The sequence below is a fragment of the Anticarsia gemmatalis genome, chromosome 11, assembly GCF_050436995.1.
Source record: "Anticarsia gemmatalis isolate Benzon Research Colony breed Stoneville strain chromosome 11, ilAntGemm2 primary, whole genome shotgun sequence".
In the NCBI taxonomy this organism is placed as follows: Eukaryota; Metazoa; Arthropoda; class Insecta; order Lepidoptera; family Erebidae; genus Anticarsia; species Anticarsia gemmatalis.
The window spans coordinates 12,519,547-12,525,845 of NC_134755.1; positions in this window are offsets into that span (position 1 = coordinate 12,519,547).

Below are 6,299 nucleotides of genomic sequence, written 5' to 3' on the forward strand. Positions count from 1 at the left end.
TCACTCTAGCCTTATTTGTTGTGAGCTTCGCATGTCTTCAAAGACTGTTTAAAGAGTTTCCAGGCTTTCGGGGAGGGAAGATTTCACCACGTTGTGTGTGTTTCCTTCACCATCACTTTGTTAAGGGTATTTTAAGTTCGAATCCTCAATTACTTGGTAGGGAGAAAGCTTAAACCCCATGATGCATGATGATCTTGCTGCAGTAAATTTATTATCTTTAAAAATATTTTCTTTTCCAGGTTGGCCCCCATATCCTAATCAGAAAGCAGCACATTTTTTAAAGACGACTCTCACATTTAGAATTACTCATGAGTCGCGGAGACTTTAACAAACATACAAGCATCGGTAGAACCAGACACTGAGCTATTTGTGGATTGCACAAATCATAATTCCGTGTGGGAATCGAACCCGACACAACAATAGTGATATGGCGACCTTAACTACTGCGCCATGCGGTTTCTTCCTCGATAACTTGCCAAACCAATCACTGAACTGTATGAATAAGGCTTTATAAACTACCTACGTCATTCGTACATCGATTATATCACGTAGGCAATAAGTTTGCTCGTTCATTACACCGTACTTTGAACTTGAACGAGACGCGACGGGTCGGCAAGAACTTTTGAAAGAGAGGGCTCGCTTCTACGTCATGAGATAAAAAGTATGTAGGTATGTGTGTAATTGAAATTTTGTGTTCTTTTAACTGGTAATAGATAGGCAGAAGACTTTGGTAAAATTTTGCAACTTTATGGAGTAAAATTAGCATAAAAAGCGTGTACGGAAATTTAAATATGCAATAAACAAATTTTTATTAAGGGTGGATTTTTCACTTCGTCACCTCACTATATACTAGTTAAAAATATTTTAAAGGTATAGCAAATAGTTTGTAAAACAACAAAATTATAGTTTTCTTTACATTTCCTCTATGTATTTACACATATATACCGACAAATTACGAATTAAATTACTAATTATTTATTTCTGTCCTCTATAAACTTGTACAGAAATAAATATTTATATCTGTTTTTATCTTTATATTTATTTCATGGCGTTAAAAAAATCATGAACAACTAAACGCTGGGCACGAAACAGCAATAGCAACAAACGTAAAAAATATAATATTCGGTTACACGATACAATTGTACATAATCACGAGAGCTCAGTAAAAACTTAGAAGTTCAATACACCCTTAACTGTCTATAATAGTCACTTTTGGTTCTTTGAAATACAGTTACTGTAATGTTTTCAACCGTAAACATTACCTTTCTCTTGATAGAAGAGATAGATTACGCAGCCTAGCCTTTCTTCCAACTATGTTGGAGTCGGCTTCCAGGCTCACCGGATGCAGCTGAATACCAATATTTTACATGGAGCGACCTATCGGAAACCTCCACAACCCAGTTACCTGGGTTATAACAATTTTTGACGAGCACGACGTTTTGGTATGGTTGCAAACGTTAGATTTGTCAACTACATATTGAACACAATTTTTTCTGCTGCATTTTCAAAGATATTTGACAGGCGTTACCAACAGTCAAAAGCCTTCCGGCAGCTTGAAAAACTTTAACACTAGGTTAACCACTGACCTGATTGGGCGATTTAAGTGGAAAGGGTGATGTATTAATATAAGAGTTTATAATTTAAACTTATGACAATAAAAAGAAAATAAATTTTGATTAAGTACAATAGAAAAAAGCATGACGTTTAGAATAAAGGCATAATCAATTTATCATGTTCTTTAGCGTTTTCACACTAATAAAATAAGTTAAATTGTAGTCTGATTCTCTGAATTAGTGCCAATTTTTTCTTGTTTCATAGAATTTATAAATATGCAGGTTTCATCGCGACATTTTCCTCAAAGCTTCGTTTGATTTATTCGCGAAAATATCAGTTGTTTTGATATTTTATATTTAGTTATAAAAATACAAGATCATGATCTATGTCTGTCTATATTTGTTTTAAAATAACGCTAAAGTTTAATACAGTTTTAAGGAAAATAAAAACAATCTCTTCCTAGGTGTAACTACTAATTTACACTCGGTTAACAAAAATACATACAAGAAATACGACTTCAACGGAAAAAGCATACATGAATGTATGTATATATTTACAGAATTTGCTAATTTCGGGCCAAAACTACTAATCAGGTTTAGATCTAATTGAAATGGGACCACATGGAAAGCCGTTTTCAAATAAAAAAGAACAATAAAAAAAAAATATCGCGACGAATTGAGAACCTCCTCCTTTTTTGAAGTCGGTTATAAACAGTCCACCCAGTACAAATCTTTAAAATCTTCTCCTTTTACTTAAAATCGAAAAAAACTAGAGTTAAAATCATTCCTATACTAATTAATTTGTTTATAACAAAAGCAATTAAACGCCGAAACTAAAGCACGCACGTAATGACGTCAAGAGTGCAGGTACTCACATATTTGGGCATGAGAGGAAACACATCGTAAACTTACCTCTTGAAACTGGTTGAGTGACGTTCGTATGTCTCTCGTTTCCGTAGGCACTTCAAAGAAAAATTGATGGTTAAAATCGAATGACTTTTGATTGTATTTAAATTGTTAATTTGTTAAATTATCTGTTACCACAAATGTAAAAAACACTTTTATTTCAATAAAAAAAAAACTTTTTATAACTTTTTATGAGGGTAAGTTCCACAGATAAGTTGGATGAGACAAGCGCAGTATCAAGTGGAGTACCGAGGGGAGACCTAAACTCAAAAATGGTGGAAATGGACTAATTAGATAGTTTAGACAGACATAAGTTCCGAAGGTTTATGGGTAAGTGTTGGATAACCTATCTGATTGATAAAGTGACAGCCAATGTATAGAAATGCTGACGAAATTCCTCCCGTTAATTTTTTAAAAATACCTTTATTACTTTTCCACAGTCAGGCAAGTTTATTTCAGAAATTGTATTGAGATCTTTTATTTATAGTTCTGTTTTCTATCAAAAACTTCAGTCATTGAATCATTCAGTGACTACCCAGAAAACATTAAGAAAGTTTCATTCATTAAATTATATTTTTGACACGTTTTCGGAAAGCAGACCACGCTACATATTTTTAAACAAGTATTACCACGCAATACAGCATTGTATAAATTGTTTGTTTAAAATGACCTAAAACAATCACACAGGTATACAAACCTTTATAAATAATTTATTATCAAAATAACCACAAACTCGATATTGTGTATTTTTAAACTTAAATACTGAATAAAGTTGTATGTTTTTTGTTTTATCAAGCCTTTCTGAAGGCGTAAACAAATATATTAATAAACACCGATAAAGTTTTTATTTCAAGTGATAAGGAGCAAACAATTAACTATCAACATTGTATGGGTTTAAAACACCTTATAAAGATATAACCTCATAAGAGAGAATAAAATTCCCGTAGCAGGAAATCATGGGTCCGATCTTCTAACAACTAAGTAAGATAAGGATGTTATGTTAGACCATTGGCCCATGTGACTGCCTCCGTGGCGCAGTAGTTTAAGTCACCACGCCGCCGCTACTATTGCCTCGGGAGGTCGTAGGTTTGATTCCCACACGGAACAATTATTTATGCGATCCACAAATAATGGTTCCGGGTCTGGTTGTACTTTGTTTTCGTTGTTTGTATGTTTGTAAAAGTCCCCGCGACACAAAAGCAACTCTTAATGCGGGAGTTGTCTTTCAAAAATAAATAAATAATATAATTACTTAGTCAGGCGTACAAAGTTTCTCAGGCAATATTTACTTTTAAAGCAATTATTAATTTATCACACCAAATTATACCTAGTCAGAGGTTCTAAGAAACAGAATAGTCACTAACGCTACTTCACAGTAAAAATAGTAACTTATAAATACGATCGTCATACTAATTAGCACCCTAGCATCTACGAAGAACAGGCTATGTAATGCGCATGCGCATACAATGTAGGTTCAGGGGGTCAAACATCAACTCAGTAGATATAATAGCGAGTACAAAAACCACCAGGTAATACCACATAATTAATAGTTGTCGTGCGATTCGTTTTTATTATTTCACGTCATGTGTAATTGCTGTGAAAAAATATTATAGTTTGTCTACTATCGAAGATTGAAAAAAATGGTAATTTATTTCCTTTGATGAAGTAGTTAGGTTACATTCTATAGTAAGTATATTTATATTTTGAAGCAAGCATATATTTTTTTTAATAACATACATACATTTATACATAATACCACAACGTGTTGGCGTAGGCTGAGGTGAATAAAATACACCCAAGTTTCACCATTATCAACGTTAATCCCATGAAGTTAAGCCTATTATCGCCAGATACCAGGCACGTTATCAAACTCTACGCTAGTATTTTAGACTACCAACAAGAAGCACTTGTCTTTACTTGGCCAGCGTTGTGGACTCCAGGCCTAACCCCTCCCACATTACGGGAGGAGACCCTTGCCCAGCAGTGGCACATTAATGGGTTAAATTTATTTATTGAATTTAGAATATAAAATTACAATGCATGGATAGAAGTGAAACTGACTGCTAAAAACGAGGTCTCGCGTTCGATTCCCGGGTCGGGCGGACTTAGTGTCTTTTCAAATAAAATTTTGAATATTTCACAATAGTTCTCTGGGGTTTGGTAACGTGCCTGGTGTATGGCAATAAACTCGCCCCCTATCACACGAGATTGACGTTATTTCACACGAAACGTGGGTGTGTTGCACCTCTACATATACCTTTGGGTATAAAATTGGTGATTTTATGTATGTTTGTATAAACAGCAATTTTTAAAAACAAATTCCATTAAACTATAACTACAAAATACATGTATCAAAAATATATCAAAACGCCGAAATGAATTTGTCACTGCATCTTTAATTATTATTTACGTTAATATGAATTCATAGTAATTCTGTTAAATAATATTTCCTGGTAAAGTTAAATATAACCATAAATGGTAATGATCACATTCTCTTCGAATTGTTAAAATGGTAGACGGGATTTTTTTTCTTTTTGCCTTGAATTTAGTAAAACTGGTTCAATATTTGATTGATTCAATCAATGATTTGAATTTGCGATTAAACAGAAATTTCTGTCTCTTCTACATGTGTTTAAAAAGTTCACTAAATTATTAGGATCGGGAAAAAGTCTTTTCGTATTATAGTATGTATGAACTTGAAATAAAATCTTTTCTCTACACAAAAAGCTCGATATTTGGGTACCTCACGAGCTCACTGAAAGAAATCTAATGAACCGTGTAATCATTTGTGATTTTTGAAGCCAAATAGATTTTATTACAAGTTTATACATACTATAATGCAAAAGACCCCGACTTAATATATGGTTCTCTCCCGCATCGAGAGAAAGAGTGTTAATCCAGAACACTGGTCAAGTACGGGATGGAGAAGACTCTATTCCTTTAAGGATTGATTTTAAAAATCTCAGGTACGTATTGTTTTATCGCGATGCATTCTTTAACAGCCAAAACTAATGGCATGCAGCTTCGAAAAGTGGTTTTGGCTTCGAACTTCAACTTCCGTGGGAGGCAAACGTCCAAATTTCTAACCCCCGGTTTCTGGGGTACAATTAGCGGTAGCTTATCAATTCAATAGCGTTTAAACTCATATAAAGAAAATACTATTGAATAGATAAACTACAGCTATATGTACTCAGAAACCGGGAGTAAGACTATTAAAGTTAACACTACTTTTCCTCTTGTTTTTCTCAAGCACGCCACGTTGTAAGTAGTCACATGTACAGCCACTTGACCAATCGTAACATATTAAATCTAAACCTATTAAACAGGCAAAAATTTCAAAAACAATTCGCAAGTTAAAAGTTTTTACTTAGTACAAAAACGTATTATACAAACATGTAATAATGTATAGACAGGTAATTTAGGAGGATAATATCATAGACAAGCACACAATCTATCAATTATTTTATAATGCCTTGTAATTTTTGAGTTTTTGGTCTGAGTTGTTTTTTGGTCTGATTTAAATAAATTTTGTATTAATTTCTATACGTATCCTAAAAGTTAGGTACTTGATTCCGTATTAACGATACCGTAAGATATTATGACAACATATTATTCAGGATTTGCCTTGGTTTTCTTATGTTACGACCGAACTATACAAATGAACGCTGATTTAAAATGAAAACAATGTTATTTCACTTAAAAAATATCTTTTGATTATCCATTACACACCGCACTTTTATTGTTACTTTTATATTCCACTGCTAAGGAACCCTCTGTTCTAAATATAATATTAAAACCTTTTTATTGTAGCTTGCTTCTCTACTACTATCGACTACCGAC